Source organism: Idiotropiscis lumnitzeri, unplaced genomic scaffold (genome assembly GCF_059441095.1).
Source record: "Idiotropiscis lumnitzeri isolate Australia: NSW breed Sydney's pygmy pipehorse unplaced genomic scaffold, RoL_Ilum_1.0 HiC_scaffold_109, whole genome shotgun sequence".
NCBI classification, from domain to species: Eukaryota; Metazoa; Chordata; class Actinopteri; order Syngnathiformes; family Syngnathidae; genus Idiotropiscis; species Idiotropiscis lumnitzeri.
In genome coordinates this window covers 142,435-151,895 of record NW_028283647.1, presented here as the reverse complement: position 1 = coordinate 151,895, position 9,461 = coordinate 142,435, and the positions used below count along the sequence as shown (strand labels likewise).

The 9,461-nt window shown below is 39.8% G+C and overlaps 1 long non-coding RNA gene across 1 annotated transcript; it reads right to left on the bottom strand.

The window, feature by feature from the left end:
- Positions 1 to 1,513: 1,513 nt before the first annotated feature.
- LOC148315535 (uncharacterized) lies at positions 1,514 to 2,813 on the bottom strand. The gene is made up of 3 exons (XR_015840846.1): positions 2,483 to 2,813; positions 1,863 to 1,916; positions 1,514 to 1,773 (listed from the first exon to the last, which is right to left on the bottom strand). It is a non-coding gene; the product is annotated as an uncharacterized LOC148315535 (long non-coding RNA).
- Positions 2,814 to 9,461: the final 6,648 nt, after the last annotated feature.

Here is a 9,461-nt window from a genome sequence, read left to right as displayed (position 1 = left end):
TATTATTCAACCAAGAGATCATGAGTCGTCGCCCACTTACTTTCTGAAGTCAGCTGGGATGTCACGGCTGTGACCCTCGTGAGGATAAAGTGGTTCAGATGGAAAAGTAGGACTAAGGGCTTTTTCTCAGGTTTCCATGCGCAAATCCATGTATATTAGGTTAATTGGAGACTCTAAATTCTCTACTCATCAAATGACATTCGTGACCCTGATGGATAGATAAAATAGATTATTAATCTGCCATGGGAAGTCCAAGGTGTCTGGTAGAAAGAAATGCATTCATACACTCATTACACAGTCAACCAAGCAAAGACACAAAGCCTAGGGCAGGGGCGGGCAAACTTTTTGATTGGAGGACCACAATGGGTTCTAAAATATGACAGAGGGGCCGGACCAGGAGCAGATGGATGGAGTGTTTTGGAAACCTCACCTCATCTGAGAAAAAAAATACATTTAATTTTAAATGAAAGTGAATAAAAGCATTCCAACAATAATATTTGTCTTTGAAAACCACAGTGTTTAGAAAATAAAACATTAACAAGGTTTATTCATTAAATTTTTTTCAAGTTCGGCGGCCCGGATTAAAACTTAACGGGCCGCATGTGGCCCCCGGGCCGTAGTTTGCCCTCGCCTGGCCTAGGGCATAAACACATACATGTAATATCCAATCCGCTTATTCTCACAAGGATAGCGTGCTGGAGCCTACCCAGCTGTCAACGGACAGTAGGCGGGGCACACCCTGAAGTGGTTGCCAGCCAATCGCAGGGCACGCAAAGACGAACAACCATCTGCGCTCAAACTCACTCACAAATGCAACCTCCACACAGGAAAGCTGGGTCCCGGGATCGAACCCTGCACCTTGGGACTGCGAGCCGGATGTCCTAACCAGTCTTAACTCATTAAATACCAGCCATTTTCACTGGAGCAACCCGCTCAATCCCAGCGTTTTCCTGGGTTTTGACTAATATTGCAAGGCCCACAGAATATAGTATTCTAATGCTATATAGACATGGAGCACACCCGAAGAAAGATGAGACTCTCTTCTTTCAACAGAAAAAAATGTTTGTTCCTATCTTTTTCCATTCTTGAGCAATCGGCATTTGAAAATAGCTAAATTTCATGAAAACTCCAATCCCTGGGGAAAAAACTGAGAAAATGAGCTTTTTGTAAACTGATGCATTTTGACCATAATTTGAATTTTGACACTATTATTTATGGCTTTTATGACACCTCTAACATCTAAATAATGCATGCCTTCTATAAAATAACAAAAAAAAGCACAAAAAATGTTTTTGATAAAATAAATTTATTTGCACATAACACTAAACGACTGAACTGTTGAACTATGTACAAAAATGAAATACATCAGTGTCATACATACTTTTTTTTTGTGTGATATAAAATAAAACAGTTGCCTTGATGCAAGGGCACACAACATAGTTCACACCACATTCTTGTTTCACTCCGTTTGCCTTTGCACAAACAGACCCGACACTTTCGTTGTGGTCTGGCTTTGCTGGTCCGTGGAAAATAGGCGAGCTTGTGTTTGTCCACTGGGGTTTGTGTGAAAATAATTGTCTGGGAAGTGATTGCTGGCATCCGCGATGTGCTGCAGAAGCTCATCCGTGAGAAACAGCTGCAGGAAATCAGCTGGCTCCTCAGACTCCAAATGGGCAGCGGCATTCAGTGGTCCAGGGGTTGCTGTAAAGTCGATTTTCCTCGGTTGCCATCCAGTGTGACGCCATCCGGAACCACTGCTTCCTGATGCACAACCTGTAAATTACAGAAATACAAACAATTGGAAATATATATTTATTGCTGCATTTTATTGCTGGCGTGTGAAGTTTCATATTATAATTTACCTTTCTTTACACCAACAAGACGAGGAGGAACTTTCTTGCCGCGGGATGCACAATCTGTGAATTTTAGAAAGTATGCATGATTACCACACCATTCAGTATTGTTGTTTCCTCGTCGGGGAGGAGATGCGCTCGCGCGTAACTGCACATTTACGCGACATTTTCTGCCCGCAAGATGCATGATATGTACAATAAAAGCATGAGGGCTAAAACCACATGTTCAATGGTAACTTGCGAGCGTTTACTTCCTCGTCGGCGAGGACTTACGCTCGCGTGTAATTGTGCAATAGGCGCCCGGACGAGAAAGTCAGCGAGCAAGCTTGCGTCTAACTGCACATTTACGCGACATTTTCTGCCCGCAAGATGCATGATATGTACAATAAAAGCATGAGGGCTAAAACCACATGTTTAATGGTAACTTGCGAGCGTTTACTTCCTCGTCGGCGAGGACTTACGCTCGCGTGTAATTGTGCAATAGAGGCGGCCGGATGAGGAAGTCAGCGAGCAAGCTCGCGTCTAACTGCACATTTACGCGACATTTTCTGCCCGCAAGATGCATGATATGTACAATAAAAGCATGAGGGGTAAAACCACATGTTCAATGGTAACTTGCGAGCGCTTACCTCCTCGTTCGGGGGGATCTGGTGAGGACTCTCAGCTGCTTTGGCTATTGTCCGAAGGCAGGCGATGCAGGCCGCAAGGCACGCGCACCCTCTTTAGACGCCGTTTTGTTGTGACGACGACGAAGCGTCATCCTCTCAACCAAAGCGTCTCCATCGCCTTGATGCTTTTAGGAAGCTTTTTTTTAAAAAAAAAGCATTCCTCGATCGTCATTTGCTTGGAGGATTTCATTGCTAACGCTACTAATGCGACTGCTGCTAGTGCTGCCGATGCTGCTGCTACCCACGCTGCTCTCCACACTTATAAGTCTACCCCAGGATCCCGCCCCCCCATTTGTACCTCTGGCGCAGATTCAAGGCGGATCTTTTGCACCTCTGCCCCCTGCTGGGTGATTTTTACATGATTCACAATGCGGACAAGGCTGATTCTCAGTCAGAGGTTGCATCAGACCCTTATGTACACTATGACGTAAAAAAGACAGGAAACGTACTTATACGTCTTTGGTAGAGGGCGCCATTGCATTAAAAGACGTCTTTGTACGTCTAAGGGAGTAAATGAGTTGAACAAAGTACAGGGTCCTTCACCTGACTACAGATGATCTTCTGGGGACTTTATTTGGTTTTAATCACTTTTGGGGTCTGTATCTATGCACACTCCCTGGTTTTGCTACCTTCCCGGGTACCACATACACACTGCTTAGTTTCTCTGCCTTCGTGGGTACCACATACATATTGCTTGGTTTCTCTGCCTTCCTGGGTACGACATACACACTGCCTGGTTTTGCTACCTTCCTGGGTACCAGTCACACAAACGTCAGACGACTCAGCACATACCGACTGTCTCAGCACTACACACTTTCACTCCAAGGCAGTGCTGTGAACCAACTTACTGACAAGAGGTAGTATTTAGAATTTTAAAAAGTGCTTGAAAGGTTTTGTTCATGTAAAACCAACAGATTATGACATTATTATTATTATTTAAATCAGTATTAAACAGCATCAGCATAGGTTAAAGATATTATACAGACTATATACGATAAAAAAATACTAAACCACCCTTGCTTTTCCGTCATTTCTTGTATAAGTTAACACACAGATGTATAACATTTGTTTATACAAATATAACGATTAAAAAGTAGCTGATTAGAGTTTTAATTTTGTATTCATTAATCTGTAATAAAAATGGACATATTTTGGTTAATAAAATTAACAAGAAATAAAAGTAAAGGGTGTTCTAATACTTTTTTCAAGATTGTCCTAACATACATTTACTGTTTACAGTATATGTCTTCGGAAGAAGCGCAGCATTAGATTTTTTTTTTGTTCTCTCTCTTTGACTTCTGAATTTGAATTTCTGTCACAGATGTGCTTGAATTCTATTTTGGATGATTTGTGTTAAACTGCACAAATATTTGAAGAGCCATAGAATTCAAGAATCACACCAGTGCTGCTACTCCTCCGAACGGGTGAACGCCCTTGATTAACAACCTGCGTTGAGGTGGCTTTTGAGATTCGTGGTGTGGGAGAAAAATCTCTGAAGGCATTCTTAGACTTCAAGAGAGGGTCCACAATTTTCAAAGATTCACTTCCGTCTGAATCAGAGGCCTCACTTGTATCCGGAATATATTCATCTCCACCGTCATCTGAGTTGGAGTAATAATGCTTCTCCATTCCAAAGTCAGCCTGTTTTTTTAATCTAAAAAACAACAACAACAACGAAATATAAAGGATAGAAGGCAGGAGACCAATAAAATATATGCAATTTGCTTGTAAGATTCCCTGAAATCTATATGGGTTGTTTACCTGTATACTTTTGGTCCTCCTGAGCCTTGGGATAGTAATATGGTCTGGGTCTGAGGCACAAAGTTCAGGGGCAGGATTTGACAATGATTCGTCAGAATCTGTGTCGTTATTCCAAGGAAGATTCAGCCCATATTTTTTGTCCAAGGGAGGAGACTGGGTTGCATCAGAGTCCAAGAGAAAATTGAGAACCCATTAAATACTTAATCCCCAGAGGAATCTGCACAGAAAAAGGTCTTAATTCTATTTGAAAAAAAAAAAAAACTAAAATATTGATGAATGATATTATGACAAAATAATGTCATAAAATTAGAATGATTTTAGGAAATTATTTGCAAAACCAAAACATTGTGGTACGATAATAATGCATATAATTATTCTACGCAGCTATATTTAACAAAAACACTTAATTGACCGTAACAAAAAGCTCCCGGGAGGAAAACTACATTAAATGTTTTTTTAACAGGGCAGTGAAAATATTGGAAAATAAAAAAAATAATGAATAAAATAATACGAAAAAAGAATTCAATGTGTATCGATGGACCCATATGAAATACTTATATCGCTATGTACTTATCAGCCATATCGCCCAGCCCAATATGTAACTGCAACTTCAAAACCTCGGGCCATAACAGGATTGTAACATGGGATGCATATCTTCATTCCTAAATTTGTAGATCCCGAGGAGGCTGCTCAATGGTCCTGGTAATGTAAACCTCAACCAATTCGGTCACAGCCAATGTTCTCCATCCTTGTTAAGAAGTTTTGAAATGATTTAATAGATATACTATTGCAAACTATACCAGAATTTTATACATTTTAAACTTTTGATCACAATTTTACCTATTTTCTAAAAATCTGAAGAATCCACATGCCAAATCACCTGCTGTGGACACATAGGTTCTGTTCTGACAGATAATTCAGTTACAGGTTGTGTACTTAAAGCCAATAAGAGGGCAATGCAGCAGTCGACAGCCTGACGAAAGCTTAAGTCTCCCAATGAGAGAACTGTAGTGGCTGGTAGGTTCTTAGATTGTAACATAGTAAAGACATACACTACGCATAACTGTATATCATATGATGATGAGGGAAAATATTATTAGCTACGATTTATGTCCAGATATATTAGAAAACTTGTCCAACCAGCACAGGTCTATCTAACTGTAATTTTAACATCTCAAGACACGACAGGATGACCACATGATACGCATACCTCCTTTTCAGAGTCTGTCAAACCTTGAGAAGGCTGCTTCGATGTTCTGGTGGCATCAACCTCAGCCGATTCAGTCATTGTCGGTTGTCCTCCATCCTAATGAACAAGTTGAATATTAATTTAATGAATTCAAAAAAAGAAAATGGATCAGAATTTTACACATTTTAACGAACAAGTTCACGAATGAAACAAAACCAATTACTTTAGCGCATGACAATTAATCTTCAGTAGAGATATGTTGTGACTGATATTTCAGTCACAGGTTGTCTTTTGAACGCCACCAGGGCCGCAATGGAGCACAGGACAGCCAAAAGTCTTCTTGTCGGACAGCTGTAGTGGCTGGTAGGTTCTAAGATTATAACATAGTAAAGGCACATACAACTCCTAACTGTATTTCATATGATAATGAAGGAAAAGATGATTAGCTATGATTTATGTCAACAATAAAAATGGCTCTACGGGGTCCCCACGAACGCAAACCTGACAGTTGGGTGTCAGATGGCCAACATACCTGACTCGCAATTCAACTCAACTGGACCCCACAACACAAGAAAAAGCTGAGTGAGCCTCAAACCAGACATACACATTCACTGACAAATATCCTGTGACACCAGATATATTAGAAGTCTTGTCTAATCAGCACACGTCTATCTAACTGCAATTTTAACATCTCGAGACACGACAGGATGAGCACACGATACGCATACCTCCATTTCTGAGTCTGTAAAGCCTGGAGGAGGCTGCTTCGATGTTTTAGTAGCATCATAAATTTATTGAATTAATTATATTTGAGGTTGGATTAGATTTTTACACATTTTAAGCCTTAGCCACCCAAAACAAAACATAAGCTCATGAATGAAATAAAACTAATTAATTTCGCCCATGCCAATTAATCTTCTGTAGACACGTGTTGTGACCAGTGTTGTTTTTGGCAGGCATTTTAGATTTTGTCCAAGTCATTTGGACAAAGTGCTGATTTGTTTACATCACATTTAGTCATCCCAATTCGTTATAGTTTTAGTCCAGTTTTAGTCAACGAAAACTAAAAAAAGGGTTTTAGTCCAGTTTTAATCGACGGAAACGCAAAAAAAGTTTTACCCTAGTTTTCGTCAATTTATTCACAAAGGTTTTAGTCCAAGCGGCACGGTGGCCCAACTGGTTAGCATGATGGCCTCACAATATTGAGGTCGTAGGTACGATTCTGGCTCCGGCCTTCCTGCGTGGGTTTCCTCTGGGTAATCCGGTTTCCTCCCATATTCTTAAAACATGCATGGCAAGTTACTTGGACACTCTAATTGCCCCGAGGCATGAGTGTGAGCGTGGATGGTTGTTCGTCTATGCATGTCCTGCGATTGGCTGGACACCAATTCAGGGTGTACCTCGCCTACTGCCGAAGACAGCTGGGATAGGCTCCAACACCCCCCGCGACCCTAGTGAGGAGAAGCGGTACAGATAACGGATGGATGGATGGATGGATGGGTTTAAGTCCATTTGAGTTAAAACAAGGCATTCAAGGTTTCCACCCAATAACAAAGACTTTTGGATGGACTACTAAGGATTCTTCATTACAAACAGAAAAAAGTGGCAACAGTGGAATCAATACTCACTACTCCAAAATAAGCAGAGAAGCAAAACATTTTGTTGGGCAACTGTTGTGGCTTTATTTCACTAAAAGCAACATAAAATAATTTATGAACCACATGCTAACAATTTTGTCTAGTCAACGAAAAAAATTCATGTACATCACGTCATGTTTTCGTCATAAAAGAACCTCGTATAGCTTGTCATCGTCATTAAAAAAGGGGCGTTAACGAAGTATTTTCGTCATAGTCATCAGTGACGAAAACAACACTGGTTGTGACTGATATTTCAGTCCCAGGTTGTCTCCTGAACACCACCAATTGGGCAAGGGAGCGCAGGAAAGCCTGGGGTCTTCTATTTTTACAGTATAGAAAGGCTAAATATCAAATTGAAACAGTGTTTTATATCATGAATATACAGGGTTGGTGCTGGTTCTGGTAGGGAAACCACAACATAAAGATGTCCTTAATTAGTCCCACAATGGGGATATTTGCAATATGGCATATGATGGCCTAACAGGGCCACCGCCCAGAAAGGAGTAACGCAGAACTTTGTAATACTGTCACTCCCTGACCAGTTCGTTGTTCCTGCAGAGCCAAACTTTGACTCAGACCCACAAATTTGAATTACAGATAGTGGACAATGGAGAACTCCCCCAGTCAGTCATCATGTTCAACTTCCATAGAAACTTCACATACATTTATTAGATTGCCAAACTAATTGGAAACTACATCACCAGAACACCACAAGTGGGCTCTGTTATTGTACTTAAAGATGCATCTTACAAACCTGTGTTCTCCAAGGCCAGCTGGTCCATAGTCTTAAGTTATTTCTTCGCCAACATCAATGTCTCGGAGCGCAAACAGACAGAGGTGTGGTCTGTCCTCTGTTGTCATCTTCTTCATTTTACAGTTGGGGTGCATGTGGTCATCATTAACCAGTCTTCCCAGACTGCCATCTTCTTGAGCTGCATCAACACTTAAAATAGATTAAAAAAAAAAAAAACAATTATTCAATCAATGTCAGAAATTAATCTTTGAGACAATCTTGTGTACACAAAACATAAAAATAGGAAATCCACAATTTTTAAATCTAAATCAAATCATACAAGAAATTTCTATTGGAATCAGACCCTATTAACAGCTTGTCTTTGAGACTTCATGATCTATATTTTCATTTGTACAGATTCAACGCATGAATAAAAGTAATTATACATTTTTGCTTAGAGAATGATTTTTCCCCTAACACTTATGGGATGAGTATGTGTTTATTTTTTTAAATAAAAACAAAAATAAGATAACATCTCAATCTTTGCCTCACCTCCAAGTTTTTTCTTGCCGGCGGAAGTCAAACAAAAAGACAGTGCCTCTTCCATCCATCTTCCTGCGTTGAGATTCATCAGAATCTATCAATTTTCCTCTGTACTCCATAATAAAGAATAAAGTCGTCTTTCCTGAAAGGGGCCTTGGTAAATACTCCTCGACCTAGTTAACAGGGAAATCAAGTTAGCTTCGTCATATTTTTAAGCACACAAATAAGGAGTCATCATATTCATTTGGGCCACTATCCTAATGTAGGGTGGTTTGAAACATTGCTTCTTGTGAGGGATAGAGCAGAGCCCTTCTTTATGATTTTAAAGGAACAGACCAGCCAAAATTCATTTTCCAGCATTGCATTAGCCAGTATGTATTAGGACTGAAAGTACAAATGTCAATTGCACCTGGTTACGTAAAAAAAAAACTTTAAGATTATTTAGTTTCAAAACAATGACATACACTGTACACAGTCATATTGGATCGCGTCACGTGATCTCTGTGACGTATTACGTGCTTTACACTAGACTATCAATATCGGACTTGTTCACCGGTCTATTGTGGTATAAAAATGCCGGAGGGCGTCATCAAGTACAGCCTTAATTTAGATAGAACTCCTACCATCAGGTTTCACACTCACTGAAATAACTTGAAACTGACAAAAGTGGCAAAAGAAAAGGTCAAGACACTCTTAATGTAAAATAACCACTTAAAAAACGATGTCAGCTTGGTTATCAGAAAACAATAATATATCTTAGCAAAAGCGTTAACATCATACCTTTAAATTAGTTTATATACTTCGCTTCTAACTCTGCAGTCTTGTCCAGACCCTTGACTGCATGTTCAATAGTATCCTGCTTTGGGGACTTCCTGCATCTCAGGGAAGGCATTGTTTATTCTATAAAGAAAAAAGACAGTATTGTGTTGAGAATTATTAATACTATGGGCTAAATGGAGTTTTAACAATATCAGTGTAAGAAAAATAAATTATAAATTAAAAAAATATCAATTCCTCCATCCCAATTAACGATTTCAACCATAATAGTTTATATTGAAGTTTAAACAACAGACACAG